This window comes from Lithobates pipiens, unplaced genomic scaffold (assembly GCF_037356315.1).
Source record: "Lithobates pipiens isolate NorthernLeopardFrog02 unplaced genomic scaffold, aLitPip1_a1.2 Scaffold_27, whole genome shotgun sequence".
Lineage (NCBI taxonomy): Eukaryota > Metazoa > Chordata > Amphibia > Anura > Ranidae > Lithobates > Lithobates pipiens.
Genome location: NW_027507788.1, coordinates 178,384,103 through 178,403,137, shown reverse-complemented (window position 1 = coordinate 178,403,137; position 19,035 = coordinate 178,384,103). Strand labels below are relative to the sequence as shown.

Below are 19,035 nucleotides of genomic sequence, written 5' to 3'. Positions count from 1 at the left end.
GACATGCAGTCCGTGTGTGGCCCTTAAAGGAATTGTAAATTCAGAAGGTGTGAATATTACTTGTAGATGTTGCTGATAAATTCATTGCAGAACCAAAATTTCCGTTGTTCACTTGCAGAATATTGGAAACTTTCCCTGTAATGCCCATTTAATATTTTATTCAGAGAGAAAATTCAGGAGAAAGAAATGCACCTAAATAAGTTTCTCAAGCAGAGTTTTAAATGTGATTCTGAACAAGAAAACATAACCTCTCCGGAGGTGTTACCACTTGCTGACTGCATTGTTAATGCACGGATACTGGATTTCATCAGTAAAAACCTTAAAATTAGTGCATTTTCATCTCTGACCACCTCTGTACCATGTCCACATCCTCTGACCACCTCCTCTGTATTCTGTCCGCATCCTTTGACCACCTTTGTACCATGTCTGCAGCCTCTGACCACCTCTGTACCATGTCTGCAGCCTCTGACCACCTCTGTACCATGTCTGCAGCCTCTGACCACCTCCTGTATCATGTCAGCAATCTCTGACCATCTCATGTCTTGTGTCATATCTGCAGTCTCTGAGAGGGAGCCTGGAGAGGCATTGAAAGTTAGGATGCCACCGATATGGGGATTACGGGAGGAGTCAGTGTGGACTATGGAGAAAAGACTATAGGATAAAACCAGAGCCACCAAGCTGGAGCCGACTGACTGAGCCCTGCATGGAGCACCTGAGAGGAGGTCAGTGACAGTGCCATCAAGCCAGTCTGAGGGGGTCACTGGTGTTGTTGGGGAGTGAATACAATAATGTAAAGGGGTACTGATATAAAGGTTCCCCCTTATATCAGTAACCCCCCCCCCCCACATTAGTGTATTCATTCTGCAGAAGGTGGACTCTGGTCACCAGAGTGCCCCCCACATCAGCGTTCCAGGTGTTCTCCTTTCCATCAGTCTGCAGGGGGGATTCTGCAAAACCTGATGTAAAGGGGAACTCTGATGTAAAAGGCAATGCTGTAGACCCGTAATGTAAGTGGGAACTCTGATGTAAAGGAGAATGCATTGGACTTTGCTAAAAGGTGGTCTCTGGTGATCAGAGTCCCCCCTTTACATCAGAATTCCCTTGCACTGTAAGGGGGAATCCTGCAAACTTTGATGTAAGGAGGAACTCTGTGTTTTTGACTTTTGTTTAACTTGAAGACATTACTAATAGCACTAGCTACATGTTTATAGTGTAAATATTGATGTTTGCACTGTTTAGCACTGAAAAGTAAAATTTTAGGTACTTTTGCAGAGTCAGTAAAAAATGTGGCTGCGTCAGTAAACTTGATGAATTTTGCCAGTACAGAATTGGTACTGTTTGTAAATATTGGCATACTGCCAGTAAATTGCACCCCCCAAGAGTTGGCAACACTGAATCCTGGTAACCAACTACAAGAAATGTCTTACCTCTGTGCTTGCCAACAGGTTTTCTCCACCAAGTACTAAGTTGTAATTTGCATGGGGATCAAATGTTTATTTTACTCACTGAATTGCAACTCAATTTATAGCATTTGTTTAATGCGTTTTTCTGGATTTTTGATTGATATTCTGTCTCTATCAATACAAAGATACACCTATGATAAAACATTATAGGCCCTTCATTTCTTTGCAAGTGGGCAAACTTACAAAATCTACAGGGGATCAAATAATTATTTTCCCCACTGTATAATAGTTTGGTGTTCTAAGTAATTTTCTAGCAAAAAATACTGAATTTTGAAAACAAATGTAAAAAAAAAGCCTGGTCTTAAAGTGATTAAACCTTTGCAAACTCAGGTGGCAATCATACCTCAGTCAGCACTATCCCCATGACTGCTTTATAAATATATTTATGATTATGTTACAATAAAATGTAACCACCTTATTTCAAAGGAATATAAATCGAACTCAAACATGAAAGCAGAAATCAAAGAGGTGAAGTTCGGCATTGCAGGACGATGGATTGCACAACACATAAACTCTATCTTGTACATGGAATGGATTCCAGAAGTCATCTTGATATGTATTTCTCTAATAAGGAGGACATGGTCTTTGCAGAGGATTCTTTAAAATTTCCAATGGCGATGTTTTATTATCAGTGCAGCACAGGTATGTACAGCATATATTGATATTTTTTAACAAAAAAAGACTAATGTTGTTAATAAATCTAAAGCCTCGTACACACAATAGGATTGTTGACCAACATAGTGTCAGACTTTTGTCTGAAGGGTGTGTGCCAGGAACTTGTCTTGCAACTAACGGGACAAATTTTCAGCCAACAAACACGAATGCATTAACGTACTATGTGGAATTTCAATTTCATATCTTGAGCACCACCCTTTGGGCACCTTCTGCTAATGTCGTATTTGGTGAGCATTGATTCCGAGCATGAATGTTTGTATTTTGGACTTTTGTGTGATGGACTTGTATACAGGCGATACGAAAATCAGACGAAAAACAGACCGTTGTCCACCGAACATTTATTAGCCTGCCATCCAACATTTGCTGGAGGAAAGTTGGACAACAATTGTCTGATGGAGCGTACTAATGGTCAGATTTTAGGCCAACAGTCTGTCATCACACAATTTCCAGCCTAAAATCCGATCGTGTGTACGGGGTTATGAGTATCACTAACATACATGGTAGTACCCATAGCCCTGTCCTCACAGCTTCCAATTTCTGGTTTCTATACAAAAATTACTCACCTCACTATGGGATCTTCCACATTTTGTTGTGTTACAACCTGTAATTGAAATTGATTTGGTTGATATTTTATATCACAGATGTACATGAGATTAAATTGAATTTTCCAAATAAATAACAATGATCAACACAAAACATTGGGTTTCCTCTGGAGCAACCAATCGCTCTCTGATTAAGTATAATTGGTTAAATGAAGTCTACTTTTGGGTAAATAATGTTCCTGGAGTAAGCAAGTCCAGGATAAGAGTTTAGACAAGTACCGATCAAGGTTGGGTTCTAAAAATTATTATTAGAAACTTCTCCAGTGGGTTTTAAAAAATGTTTTTTTGTGAAAAGCTATCTTGGGTGCCACTTCCATGGGAGGCAAACAGCAACTTCAAGATTAAGTCTCTGTCCATTTACTCCATCCAATGGCACAATGAAGGGATGGAGGACTCCAACTTGAGGTGGAGAGGTCAACAGTGGCAGCCTGCTCCATAGAAGATTATTGTAAAACAGAATCATAAACTGGTACCACATTATGATGAGACGATAACAATGATCCTTTATTTCTTATGACTGTTTTTTTTTTTTGGTGAATATGTCACTCTTATGTCCCATACACACTATCGGTTTTTCCTTCAGATTTACCAAAACCATGTAGTGCAAGCGTCTGTCTGATTGAATACAAATTGGAATTTCTAAGTTTTGACCTCATATTATATGGTTTTGGTAAATCCGAAGGGGGCTTTAGTCATTATATTATCACTGTTTATGTATTTGCTTGGAAAAGGTCAATTCACAAACATTATCATACTTGTTTTCTATCTTTAAGGCATACTTTACACTTGTACAACTTGTCTTGCAACTTTGGACCCCAAAGTCACAGATTAAAAACGCCTCTCCATATTATCCTATGTGTCCACATAGGCTTTTAGGTGCTTTTAGTGGCATAGATGTTTTCAAGCTGCAAAAAACCCCAGGGCCAGCGCGTTTTTAGGCAGCAGTGTTACAGCTGTAAAAACGCCTTATGTGGCTAAATGCGAGTTAAGGCTGTATACAGCACGAAGCTGCATCAAGCGTTTTTATGCTGTAGTAACTAGAATTGGGAGTGGAAACTCGAACAGGGCAGAGAAACACTGCTAAATACTAATGCAGCGTGTAAGGGGAAATCCTCCAAACACTGATGTAAAGAGGCACTTTGTGTGCATTAACACCATTAACGCCAATGCAAAACAATTCTAAAAGCATGTTTTTCCTGGTGTTGGTACTGGCTTTGCAGCTTGTTTTTTTTTAACACACTGTGTGCATGAGGTCTTAAAGTCACAGTGACTTTAAAGTAGTTCCTGTACTACTTTGGTCAAATTTTCATGCAACAGGAGGGCCATAGACTTCAATGTAGACCCTCAAAAGTCACATTAAAGTTGCACCTGAATCATATACATGTGTGTGTGACTTTGTAGAGCAGTCACGCAGTCACATGGTCAAAGCCAAATTTGCAACAAAGTCGCACTTGTCCAACGTGGCATCAAAGTTGCATCAAGTCACACTGTAAAGTCGCAGTGGAAATCACACAATTTTGAAGTTGTACAAGTGTGAATGGAGCCTAAATGATCAGAACAGTCAAAGTGACTGTTTCTCTAAAAATGGCCCTCTGACTCCTTTATACTCTCCTTACCCTCTGTCTCTCTCTCTCTTTCTCTCTCTCTAAACTCCTTGCTCATCTGGTGCTTTCATATATGGAGGATAATGTTACATATAAGGCTCAGCCTAGCAGAAAATCCCAGAGCCATATTATATATTGGTTGGGAATAATTTTTTAAAGCTATTTTCATCTACCACTGTCATTAAATGCCAAATGTTATGAAAGTGTGAAAACTCTTTATTTTCGGCAGTGAAATTAGATTCGTGTAAAATAAAATCTGAATCTCTAATATTCCTCCAGGTCGAGCTGAGGGTACATTTTTGATTGACATCAGCCTTGGTTCCTTCATTCACCATCTTTATTCCGCCTCCAATTGCTTCAAATAAATAGTTGTATTAAAATTCCAAGAGAGATGTATTATGGAACTGAACAGATGGCTACATGACCGTACCGGAGCATATGATTGGTTGCATACATCATCAGCCGCAGCTGAGTTAGAAGGAACAAGGTGACTTGTCTCCTAATGATTCTTCATGATTTTTGCCTTTTAGTTTGCAGGAGATTATTTCTTTAAAGGCGACTTCTATTGTTTTTGAGTATATTTCATATATTAAGTTGTTTAGAATACAAATTTTTTTCATGTTTTTAGTCAGGTAACTTTGAACTATTGTATTTAAAAAGTTAAAATCAATGTTTTCATCCAGCAGATGGCGCTCTCAGCTCTTTATAATGCTTTTATTCTGGCTCTCCTTATCTACTGTGCTGAAAAAGCACATTTATATTGTTTAAAGTAGAAGTCCAGTCAATTCTAAACTTAACTCTGCTCTCACCCCCATTCTAAGCCCTATACTAACTACTCTGTAAAGGAAGGATGTCTATGCTTACCTATTCTGAGGACCCTCCGGTCCAAACCAACGATGCCCCATAGTAAGCCTATGGGTGAAAAGTATTCACCGCTTAACCACTTCCCGACCGGCGCACGCCGATGTACGTTGGCAGAATGGCATGGGCAGGCAAATGGGCGTACCTGTATGTCCCTTTAAATTTGCCTCCCTGCCATCGCGAGCTCGCCGCCGGTGGCACGCTCGCGTGCCGATCGGTACTCCCCGTGAGTCTGGTCACGGGTCCCGCAGACTCGCTCGCTGCGTGCATACCCACGATCATCTCACGGGGTGGCTGAACTAGGAGATGCCGTTGTAAACAGCATCTCCCAGTTCTGCCTAGCAACAAGTGACGCTGATCTTTGCTCCATGCGATTGGAGCAGAGATCAGTGTTCACTAAAAGAAAGCCCAGCCCCCAACAGTTAGTAGCACGCCCCTAGGAACACTTAACCCCTACACTGCCGCCCAGTGGTTAACCCCTTCACTGCCAGTGTCATTTACACAGGAATCACTGCATTTTTATAGCAGTGATTGCTGTATAAATGACAATGGTCCCAAAAATGTGTCAAAAATGTCCGATGTGTCTGCCATAATGTCGCAGTCACAATAAAAATCGCTGATTGCCGCCATTACTAGTAAAAAAAAAATTATTAATAAAAATGCCATAAAACTATCCACTATTTTGTAAACGCTATACCTTTTGAGCAAACCAATCAATAATCGCTTATTGCGATTTTTTTATGAAAAATATGTAGAAGAATACGTATCGGCCTAAACTGAGGGAAAAATATTTTTTTAGATATTTTGGGGGGATATTTATTATAACAAAAAGTAAAAAATAATGTTTTTTTCAAAATTGTCGCTCTATTTTTGTTTATAGCGCAAAAAATAAAAACGGCAAGAGTGATCAAATACCACCAAAAGAAAGCTCTATTTATGGGAAAAAAGGATGTCAATTTTGTTTGGGAGCCACATCACACGACCGTGCAATTGCCAGTTAAAGCGACGCAGTGCCGAATCGCAAAACGTGGTCTGGTCTTAAGCCAGCAAAATGGTCCGGGGATGAAGTGGTTAAGGTCAGTCTCCACCTGTACCACCTTCATTGCAAACTACCTACCAGGTGCTGGCCCCATCCGTTATAGGCTTCACAGTAGAGGAAAATGGTCTGGTCGGCCGCACATCTGATAAAATCACCTTAATTTAGACATATTCTAAAATAGACACTTCACAAAGTACAATTGAGGGAAAATAGCTCTAGTTTGTGTGCCATTTTCCCTTGATTTTACATTGTGAAGAGTCTATTAGGAATATTTCTAAATTAAGATGATTTGTGACCAACCAGACCAATTTCCTCTAATATGAAGCCCATAACGATCAGGGCAAGCACTTGGTAGTATGTAGTGGAGGTGGTACAGGTGGAAATCAACCTTGAACAGTGATTATTCGTAACCTATAGGCTTACTATGGCCATCCTTAGTCAGTTGTCCCTCCAATACACTGAAGCCAGCTGCGGGAGCTGATCATGTGACAACCAGACCATTTTCCTCTACTGTGAAGCCTATGGGTGATATCACCACCCAGGCACTGCAGCCATTGTCAGCGATCTCTCCTCTCCACGGAAGCTGGCTGCTAGGGAGATCATGTGACCGGACCAGAGCACCTTCAGAATAGGTCCACATAGAAATCTTTCCTTTACAGCAGTGGTCATCAACCCTATCCTCAGGGCCCACTAACAGGCCAGGTTTGCAAGATAACTGAAATACATCACAGGCGATATCATTTGCTGCTCAGTGATTGCAGTATTCTAGTCTGCATCTCCCCAAGGTAATACATAAAACCTGGCCTGTTAGTGGGCCCTGAGTACAGGGTTGATGACCACTGCTTTACAGGGTTGTTAATATAGGGCTTAGCATAAAGGTGGGAGCAGGTTGATGTTTAGAGAGTATTTGATTGGACTTCTACTTCAATAGCTCAATCTGTTACCTATATAAAGAACTTAGATCAGTCACTCCTTGAAGTTGAGCAGCTCCAGCTCTCTCTAGTTTTTCTGATAGACATCAGCTTGGGTGTCACTAATAGGGATGAGCTCGGTGTTCGAGTTGAACGCATGTTCGACTCGAACATCGGCTGTTCACCCATTCGGCGAAGCCAGAACTCTGTGGGCCATTTGCGCCATATTTGCGTGGCGCTCACGCCCCACAATGCACTGCGCCACCACAGTGCATTGCTGGCTCATGATTGGCCAAGCATGCACTGTGACCCCGCATGATTGGCCAATCACAGTGCCGGCAGCGAGGAGAGCCATAATTGGCTACATGTAGGATGCCTGTGGCCAATTATAGCTCAGGGGGTTAAGTACACGCCCCACACTATATAAGGCCGCCAGCGCGGCGGCCTTGTCTTGTGTGTTGTGGCGGTCAGGGAAAGAGCTAGATAGGCAGGGACAGTGTCTTTGTGGCTTGAAACCTAGCGCTGTTAAAGTGGGTGTTGTGTGCCTCCACCACAGTTTACACCTGAATCTACCTTTATTACTGGTGTTCTGTAATACAGTCATCTGCAGCAGTTAAAGTGGGTGTTGTGTGCCTCCAGCACAGTATACACCTGAAGCTACCCTTTATTACTGGTGTTCTGTAATACAGGCATCTGCAGCAGTTAAAGTCAGTGTTGTGTGCCTCCAGCACAGTATACATCTGAAGATACCCTTTATTAACTGTTCTGTAATACAGGCATCTGCAGCAGTTAAAGTGGGTGTCGTGTGCTTCTAGCACAGTATACACCTGAAGCTACCCTTTATTACTGGTGTTCTGTAATACAGGCATCTGCAGCAGTTAAAGTGTTTGTAGTGTGCCTCCAGCACAGTATACACCTGAAGATACCCCTTATTGCTGGTGTTGTTCTGTTTCTGTAACACAGGCAGGCAGCTGCAGTAATTACAGTCGGTGTACTGTGTCATCTGCTCAGTGTGCACCTAAAGCTAACCAATTGCTGGTTTTCCCATCTCCCTGCAGGCCATTACTATGTCTGAAAGGCCAACAAGGAGAGGGAGACAGGCACGAGCCAATAAAAGAGGGCAAGCAGGCTCTGTGTCTAGAGACAACAGTGCTGGTCGTGGATGCGGTGCATCATCATCAGCACGTGGCCATGGGACATGCTTGTCCTTATTTTCGGTAGCTGGACGTGTTGAGCCGCATCATGCCGAAGACTTGGTAGAGTGGATGACCAAGCCCTTCACATCCTCCTCATCCTCTCTCACCCAGGCTCAGGGTACTAGCAAAGCAGCTGCCAACGTGTCCTCTTCCCTTGTCTCAAAGTCATCAGTCACTCCTTCCCTAGACCCACCATGTCCTCCTGAGGATTCCCTCGAACTGTTTGAGCACAGTGTTGGGTACATGCTCCAGGAGGATGCCCAGCGTTTTGAAGGCTCTGATGATGATACCCAGCTAGAGGAAGGCAGTAGTGTGAGCTCAAGAAGGACAGCAATCTGGCAGTCATGTTCCATCAGCTGCAGCATACTGCCAGGTTTGCTCCAGTGATGAAGAGGGAGGGGATGATGAGGTCACTGACTCCACGTGGGTGCCTGATAGGCGAGAGGAGGAGGAGGAGGCACATCTCCAATGAGGCAGGATGCCCTCTGGGGGCCAACTTAGGGGCAGCACACCGACTGAATCACACCGCAGAGCTCCACCTATGCAGGGCGCTACCTCTGCACATTATTCCAAAAGTTCTTTGGTGTGTGACTTTTTTGAGACAAGTGCATCAGATTGCACCGCTGATATCTGCAACATTTATCTCGAATGTATCTCGCATGGCCAAAACATCAGCCGCTTGGACACCACATGCTTGACCAGACATATGTTGACCTGCCATGCAGCTCGTTGGCAAGTGTACCTTAAAGACCCACACCAAAGAACAAAATGGACCTCTCCTTGCTCCTCATCAGCTGGGATCTCCAGCCCCACTAGACCTTCAGGCCTCTCTGAAACATGCACTGAGAGGAATGAATGTGTAGAATTAGGTGTGTGACAGCCAAGTACTTGCGGGCACTCTGCTAGCAGTACACCGACATCTGATTGTACCAGTCAAATTTCCCTGCCCCAGCTACTGGACCGTCAAAAGAAGTACACTCCCAGCCATCCACATGCCCAGCGGTTGAATGCTAGCTTGGCAAAATTGCTAGCACTTCAACTGCTGCCTTTTCAGTTGGTAGACTCGGCCCCCCTCTGTGAGTTTGTGCAATGCGTGGTTCTTCAGTGGCTGGTCCCCAAACGCCACTTTTTCTCACTGAAGGCGATTCTGGCTCTCTACCGGCATGTGGAAGGCAATGTCCATGCCTTGCTGGACAGGGCGGTCAGCGGTACGGTGCATATTATAGCTGACTCATGGTCCAGCAGGCATGGACAGGGACGTTACCTATCTTTCACGGCCCATTGGGTCATTCTTCTGGCAGCTGGGAAGGATGCAGGACAAGGTGCAGTAGTGTTGGAGGATGTTCAGCCACCACGCCTCCAAAATGCTACTACTGGTTGTGACACACCTCTCTCCTCCACCCCCTCCTCTTCTTCTTTCTCCATGGCCTCTTCCAGTGCTTCGTCCTCAGAACCAGCGGTGCTCCATAGGCGTTCAAGGGGCTACACAAGTACTCAGGCAAAAAGATGCCTTGCTGTGCTTGCGCTGTTTTGTTTGGGGGACAGGAGCCACACTGGGGCAGATGTTTTGTCAGCTCTGCAGGGGCAGGCTGAGAGGTGGTTGACACCATGCCAGCTTAAGCTAGGAATGGTGGTTTGCGACAATGGCACCAACCTCCTCTCCGCCTTCCAACAGGGACAACTGACCCATGTGCCCTGTGTGGCTCACGTCCTTAACCTGGTGGAGCAGCGGTTCTTGGGCAGGTACCAGGGCTTACAGGATGTCCTGAGGTAGGCCAGGAAAGTCTGTGTGCATTTCCGCTGATCATTTAATGCCAGTACTTGGGTGGCTGAGCTTCTAAAGGTGTTGAACCTGCCCAAGAACCGCCTTATATGTGACATGCCCACCAGGTGGAACTCAACGTTGGCCATGCTGCAGAGGCTGCACATGCAGCAGAAGGCCATCAATGAGTACCTGTACGACTACGGCACCAGGACATGGTCAGGGGAGCTCAGTTTTTTTCACCACGCACTGTCCTGTCACCATTTGTGGAGGCCATGAGGATGGTGAGCAGTGACAGTGCATGCATCAGTGACACTGTACCTCTTGTCCACCTGTTGGAGCATGCGCTGCATGGAGTAGTGGACAGGGCACTTGAGGCAGAACAGAGGCAGGAAGAGGAGGACTTGGTGGTGGAGGAGCATGGAGGTGGAGCCTAGCACTCAGCATTCGAAGCAGCAGTCTTTTAGGGATGATTTACAGTCCCAAGAAACCCGTGAACTTGTATGTGGCTGGGAGAAGGTATCTGCGGATCATGTTGTCCTTAGTGACCCAGAGGACTCTGTACCGAATGCCTCAGCTAACCTACGTTGCATGGCCTCCCTGATCCTGCAAAGCCTGCGGAAGGATCCTTGTATTCGTCAGATCAAGGAGAGGGATCATAGCTGGCTGGCAACTCTCCTTGATCCATGGTACAAGGGTAAGGTTGCGGACCTTATCTTACCGTCGCAGAGGGAGCAGAGGATGAGACTTCTCTGGGAGGCCTTGAAGAAAGGTCTGTGGAACGCGATCCCAAAGACTGGGAGGTTACAAACTCCTGGTCCTGGACAACGTGTTGCTGAGGCATCGGTCAGGAGAAGGTGGCCGTCTGACCGATGCGTTCACACAATTTTTTAGTCCGCAGCCCCACGGTATGATCGGTTCCATGCAACCATCACCAGTGTTTGATTTACATGGTGCAGGAATACCTAAGGGCAAGGTCAGACTTGGACACCTTTCCCATCGAAAATCCTCTGGCTTACCGGGTCTTGAGGATGGATCACTGGCCAGAGCTTACACAGTATGCAATTGAGCTTCTGGCCTGTCCTGCATCCAGCGTTCTTTCGGAATGCACCTTCAGTGCTTCTGGTGGCTTTGTAACCAATCACAGGGTGTGCCTGTCCACCGACTCGGTTGATCGACTGACCTTCATAAAGATGAATCAGTCTTGGATCACCACCAGCTACCAACACCTGAAGCTGATGTAACCGAATCATTTTTTTTTAAATGTCACATCCCTTCAAGACTGCCTATGCTGATGCTGAGTGACTGTCCTTTTATGTTGACTGACTATCCTCTTCCTCCTCAATGATCCTGCTGATAGCTTGGAAGAACATTTTTGGTTCTGGGCGACGCCACCAGTGTCTAAGGCCCAATTTTTCAGCCCCTGTTTAACAGGGGCATGTAATTACAAAGTTTGATGCAATGCTTTGCAGCAGGGCTTATTCCTGCACTCCAACTAGAGAATCTGGGAGAGCTTGCAATGTCATAGCACCAGCACCAGTGCCTAAGGCCCAATTTTTCAGCCCCGTTTAACAGGGGCGTGTAATTACAATTTTTGATGCAATGCTTTGCAGCAGGGCTTATTCCTGCACTCCAACTAGAGAATCTGGGAGAGCTTGCAATGTCATAGCACCAGCACCAGTGCTTAAGGCACAATTTTTAAGCCCCTGTTTAACAGTGTTCAACAATGGCATGTAATTACAATTCTTGATATAATAGTTCACATCAGGGCATTCCAGAGCCTACCAAGAGTCACTTTGAGGGCTTACAGTGTTGTGGCAACACCAACACCTTAGGCCCAGATTTCTGAGGTGCATATATGGCAGGCCCCTACTTTCAAACATCCAACTTACAAACGTCTACTACTTGCAAACAGAAGGAGACAACAGAAAATTAGATGAAATCTATACCTAGGAGGGGAAATTCTCTCCTGTAAAAGTTGATATGGGAAAAAAACGTGTCTCCTCTCCACTGATGCTTTATCCCAATCCTTGTTTTACTAAAAAACCCAAATTTTCTAAAAACATTGGTCATTGGGATAGAAAGTAAGGTGAAATCTTCTGAAGAGGTGCACAGATGGAAAAAAATGTTACAGTGGTGATAACCCTTCCCTATGTTTTCCAAAAAGCTTAGAAATAGATTTTTCCACTGGAGCTACACTTTAAAAATGTACCAGTTCAAAATTATAAACAGATTCCACTTAACACAACAAACCTACACAGTCCCTGTCTTGTTTGCACCGCCTGTATACTGCTGTTCTGAGTATATAGGGCCTGGGGGCCCCACGCCTTTCCATTTTTTAATTTGGGTAAGGGGTTCCCCTTAATATCCATACAATATCCAAAGGGGCTGGTACTGGGCAGGGGGGCTACCCATGCCATTTTTCTCAATGATTTTCATGCATATTGCCGGAACCAGACATTACATTAAAACCGCAAGCAGTTTTAAATGACTTTTTTTTCGTTAGAAATGTCATTTTGTGCAGGGACTGTTCTAAACATGGGAAACACTTGCCACTTCACAGGCATACTATAGACACCCCCCAGGTACTATATTTAAAGGAATATTTTTTCCCCTTTAAGCATCATTAAAATCACTGCTCCCGAAAAAAAATTCAGTTTTTAAAACTTTTTTTTCATTGATACATGTCCCCTGGGGCAGGAGCCGGGTCCCCAAACTTTTTTAGGACAATAACTGTACAGCAGTAAAATTATCTGAAAAAGCATGAGTCTGAAAAGCGCAAATCGTCTCTCACCAAAATACCACTAATACGAAATTAGCAGAAGGGTGGCACACTGGGTATTGAACTTACTTTTTCTAGGCCTGTTGTACGTGTTGTACGGCACTGCGTTCTTGATGGCCAGAATTTGGTACGCAAGACAAGCTTGAGCGGAATTCCGTCGGAAAAACCATCATCAGCTTTTTCCAACCAAAATTCCAATCGTGTTTAGCCCCTGGATCACACCATGGTGCAGGGACTCTGGTTTTTCTGCATGTGTTCTGCAAGGGCACAAAAATAATGGTTCTCTATGAGACCTGTTCACACCACAACACTGGTATCACATGTGGATTTTTTTCTGTGCAGAAATCTTAAATATGTATGCAGTTTTCCACACAGAAAAAAACCTGACATGACATCGGGTGTGAACAGGGCACATGACCAATGCATTTGGGATATTACTCACTCTCTGTACCCCTTTATCCCTTGGCTCTACCTTTACCTCTTCACACCCCTTTTACCCCCCTGTTACCTTTCCCTTTACCCCCCAATAAATAGGCCACACTGGAGTTTGGAGTATAAATGGCCATAGCAGCCTTTATTAACAACTCTTCAACCAAGAACTTAAATAACTTTCTTAAATATATATAAACACTATTTAGCAACGGCAATTTTAAACTCCCAGTCAGTTGGTCTTTGACGATACCTCGTTTCACCTTTAAACTTGACACTCTCCACCAGTACATTGCGGGACCACATTTTACCATACCAGGCCTCCGGCCGTTTCTCAGCCCTGAGACAACCCCCTTTCCTGCAGTGCCACCAAATCCCGTATTCCAGCCTACCCTTGCGCTGGGATACTGTCAGGGTTGGCTTAGCCCTTCCTCCTAAGGGCTGGCCGCTCAGCTGTCGGCTAATTGCCAGCTCTCTTCTCTTTCCACAGTTACCAGCTGTTCCCGATGATGCTCGTCTGACCTGCCTATTTAAAGCCTTCCAGCTCACTCTTTCCTTTGCCTTCGCGTTGATCACATCACTAGGAACCATCTCCTGCTGTTTGTTCCAAGACTGGCTTGCTGACATCCCTCCTGCTTGCAGTTGCTCTCCTTGGATCCCTGACATCTGGACTGGCTGATTACCCGATCTAGTTTATGAACTTTGGACTGGCTGACTACCCGATCTGGCTACTGAACTCTGGCTATGCTTGATCATGCTTTTTCCCATTTAACTTTTTATTTTTATTAATAAACAAGTGTGATTTGATTGTACTTCTGTCTCTGTCTGTTTCATGGTTCCTGACAGTACGTGAAGGCCATGAATTCAGAAGATGCAGTCAATCCACTTGTTGGTCCTGTGCACCGCTTCACTCCCCTCCCTGCCGGAGGAGTACCGTGATTTTGGCGATGTCTTTGATAAAGGTAGTTTGCCTCCACACCGGCCTTATGATTGCGCAATTGAGCTTCAACCTGGTGCCATACCTCCTCGTGGCCGGGGTTACCCTTTGTCGGTTTTGGAGGATAAGGCCATGGAGGAGTATGTTGCTGACGCACTTTCTCGAGGTTTCATCCGCAAGTCCTCGTCTCCTGCTGGTTTCTTCTTTGTGAAAAAGAAGAGTGGTGAACTGAGACCTTGTATAGATTATAGGGGTCTCAATCGTGTCACGATTAAAAATGCCTACCCGATTCTATTGATTACAGAATTATTTGACCACCTCAAGGGAGCAACGGTTTTCACAAAGCTTGACCTGAGAGGGGCATACAATCTTGTGAGCATTAAGGAGGGCGACGAGTGGAAAACTGCGTTTAATACCAGAACAGGCCATTATGAATACCTGGCAATGCCTTTTGACCTTTGTAACGCCCCCGCAGTTTTCCATGAATTTATTAACGATGTCTTCCGAGATTTGTTGCAATTGTATGTGGTGGTTTATCTCGATGATATCCTCATATTTTCCAAGTCCCTGGAGAGCCACCACACAGATGTCTGTCGTGTACTTCAGAAACTAAGAGAGAACAATCTCTATTGTAAACTGGAGAGGTGCGTGTTCCATTGTGAACAGGTTACATTCCTGGGCTATGTTATTTCCACTGCTGGTTTTTCGACCCAGAGAAACTGTTGGCAGTCCTACAGTGGCCTCGATCCGTGGGTTTACGCCCTCTGCAGCGTTTCCTGGGCTTTGCCAATTACTATCAGAAGTTTATCCGTAACTTCTCGTCTCTGGTCAAGCCTCTGACTGACATGACCAGAAAGGACGGTAACCCATAGAGTTGGTCTCCGGAGTCCATTAAGGCCTTTGAGACTCTCAAGGCTGCCTTTGTTTCTACTCCTGTGTTGGCACATCCTGATCCTGCGTTGCCTTTTTTCCTAGAAGTTGATGCTTCTGAGACTGGAGTTGGCGCCCTTCTGTCTCAACGTCCTAACTATGAGGCGCTATGCATCCGTGTGGTTACTTTTCCAAGAAATTGTCACCTGCTGAATGCAATTATGAGATTGGTGACAGAGAGCTGTTGGCGATCATTTTAGCCCTGAAAGAATGGAGACATCTCCTTGAAGGTACCACTGTGCCTGTTCTTATTCTTACTGACCATAAGAATCTTACATTCTTGTCTGAGGCTAAGCGACTCTCTCCCAGAAGGGCACGATGGGCTCTTTTCTTGTCGAGCTTTAATTACATTGTCTCATTCTTACCCGGTACTAAGAATGTAAAGGCTGATGCCTTGTCACGACAATTTTCCTCCACTTCCAAGTCGGAGTCGGTTCCGGTTCCTATGATTCCTCTTGATTGTATCTTGGCTACGGTTCGCACCAGTCTTACTTCTCCTTTGGGTGACAAAATTCTTGCTGCTCAGGTGTAAGACTCCACGACACCTTCCAGTGGGCCTTCTACAACCCATACCCAATGGGGAGAGGCCCTGGACTCACCTGTCTATGGATTTCATTGTGGAATTGCCCAACTCCCAAGGCAACACTGTTATTCTTATGGTGGTTGACCGGTTCTCAAAGATGTGTTATTGTATTCCACTTAAGAAGTTGTCCACCTCTAAGGAACTGGCTTCCATTTTTGCTCGGGAGATCTTTCGCTTACATGGGCTACCCAAGGTGATTGTCTTGGATAGGGGCAGTCAGTTTGTCTCCCGGTTCTGGCGAGCCTTTTGTGCACAGTTGGGAATCCAGCTTGTGTTTTCTTCTGCGTATCACCTGCAGTCTAATGGGGCAGCAGAACGAGCCAATCAGTCCTTGGAGCAATTCCTACGTTGCTATATTTCTGACCATCATAACAACTGGTCTGACCTATTACCTTGGGCAGAGTTTGCTCACAACAGTGCCTTGAATTCTGCCTCCCGATTGTCTCCATTTATTATTATTATGGTTTCCAACCTTCCATGTTGCCTGACTCGTATGTTCCGCAGAGTATTCCTGCATTAGAGTAGCATCTCCGTGGTCTTCGTTCCACTTGGGTACAAGTCGAGGAGGCTTTGCTTCATGCTAATGATAGGTACAGACTCCATGCTGACCGCAGATGCCTGCCTGCGCCTTCCTACCAGTTTGGGGACAGGGTCTGGCTGTCATCTCGCAACCTCCGGCTTCGTGTTCCCTCACTGAAGTTTGCACCTCGGTTTATTGGGCCTTTCCGTATCCTTCGCAGGATTAACCCAGTAGCTTACACGTTGGATCTTCCTCCTAGTAAGCGCATCTCAAATGTTTTTCATGTCTCCTTATTGAAACCGTTGGTCTGTAACCGATTTACCACCTCGGTGCCACGTCCTCACCCTACTCAGGTTGAGAACCATGAGGAGTATGAGGTACAATCCATTGTTGACTCCTGTAGGTTCCGTGGGTGCATACAGTACCTGGTGCATTGGAAGGGGTACGGTCCGGAGGAACGCTCATGGGTTTCATTCTCTGACGTACATGCCCCTGTCCTCCTCCGCGAGTTCCATAGATGGTTTCCCCTCAAGCCCGGTGGCCCTCCGAGGGAGAGGGGTCATTGAGGGGGGGGGGGTACTGTCAGGGCTGGCTTAGCCCTTCCTCCTCTGGGCTGATCGCTCAGCTGTCAGCTAATTGCCAGCTCTCTTCTCTTTCCACAGTTACCAGCTGTTCCTGATGATGCTCGTCTGACCTGCCTATTTACGAGCTCACTCTTTCCTTTGCCTTCGCGTTGGTCACATCACTAGGAACCATCTCCTGCTGTTTGTTCCAAGACTGGCTTGCTGACACCCCTCCTGGCTTCTATCCTGCTTGCAGTTGCTCACCTTGGATCCCTGACGTCTGGACTGGCTGATTACCCAATCTGGTTTATGAACTTTGGACTGGCTGACTACCCGATCTGGCTACTGAACTCTGGCTATGCTTGACCACACTTTTTTCTATTTATTTATCTATTTTTATTAATAAACAAGTGTGATTTGATTGTACTTCTGTCTCTACCTGTTTCATGGTTCCTGACAGATACACCAAAAGGGGGGCACATACCACCTATGAGCCCCCCCCCCCACACTTCCATCATATCAGTTTCCTTGCCCCATAAAAGACCAAAAGACACTGCCGTTACAGCTGCTATGATGACCCGCATCACGGATCCCTGAAAGAAAAAGCAAAATACAGACAACAAGAAAGACAACACACACATAAATACAATCATGCCCTACTAAACCAAAAAAGGGCGGGTGGGTGGCCCCACGCTTGCCGGTTAACTCCTCCCCTACCTTTTATAAGACCCCACCCCCTTCCATTCATTTTTTCACTCTGCTCCTCCCCTTTATTTCCCTACCTAATTAACCCACTACGCTCCTTCACCCTAGCCTTCGTCATGCCTGGCCCTCCACCTAGCTTTCAGCTTGCTTTCCGGGCCTCCCTGAACTGGCACGCATGAAATTTGATGTAAACTGATGTGAAACTGATGTTTCTGAAAGTAAAATATACATTCCCTTCATTTCCCATCATTTTTCACTCACATATGGTTTGAATGAGCCCTTAATCTTTCTTCAAGGTTACTTTTTTTCTGCGGGCTTCAACAGTCTTGTGATATTTAACCACACATATTTACTTCTGAGTTCAGCACTTAATTTAATCTTGTGAATTTATTTTTACATTTACATATTCATCATCTTTGCTGGATTAAATAATATCTCATGAACCTGCACAGGCTATTCATATTATTTGTTTTTTTCTCAGTTGGAGATCATCTATTCACTCAATTGAATCTTGTAAATAGACCCCAGTTAACTTTATCAGCTTGCTTAGATTGTGGTAGTTTTGCCCCCTATCTTATACAATATTTATGTTAAATATTGGGTATTGTTCCTTTTTCCTTCTATAAATCTTTGACCCTTTCTTGTAATTTTTGATTGAGTGTTACGATTGGGATTTAGTGCACAGGTTTATTATCATGGCACAATCTCAACGCCACCTAAGTTTTTCTCCTGTCTTTTAAGACATGTATTTTTTTAGCGTTTTCATACTATATATTTTAAAGTGAACACCAATAACTAAACAACAAAAAAATATTTAATCCTTAAACTTCTACACTTGTTCAATAATATTTTTGAAGCCTCCACAAATAGACAAATCGCATAATCTTAGATTTCATACCCTCCACTGCCCCACTCAGATGTAGATGTCACCCAATTCTCTCAGTGTCATTCGGCCTACGGGGTTCCCCACGATCATATGACTGAACTAACCTACTGTACCATTATAAAAGGATAGGGATGGGTCAAACACCCCCTGTCCGGTTCATACCAGAACGGGAAATGTTCAAACCCGAATGGCGAACCCCATTAAAGTCTATTAGAGCGGAACAGGAAAAATCAAAAGTGCCCATTTTGAAGGCTTATATGCAAGTAATTGGCCATAAAAGAGGTATGGGGCTCTGGGTACTGCCCTGGGGGACATTAATCAATAACATTTTCTTTTTAAAAACTATTGTTTTTTAGGAGCAGTGATTTTAATTATGTTTAAAGTGCAACAATAAAAATGTAAACTTCCTTTACATATAGTGCCTGGGGGTCCCCTTAATGTACCTTTAAAGTGGCGCATCTGTATCATGCATAAAACATGCTACAGCAAAAATTTGATTTCTAAAGAAAAAAATTTAAATAACTTGCAGTTAAAAATGCTGACACCAGCTATTGAAAAAAATAAAGAAAAATAGTATGGAGCCCCCC

The 19,035-nt window shown here is 44.5% G+C and overlaps 1 pseudogene; it reads left to right on the top strand.

The window, feature by feature from the left end:
• Positions 1-1,954: 1,954 nt before the first annotated feature.
• LOC143933277 (indolethylamine N-methyltransferase-like) overlaps positions 1,955-19,035 on the top strand; it is a 31,284-nt pseudogene continuing 14,203 nt past the window's right edge.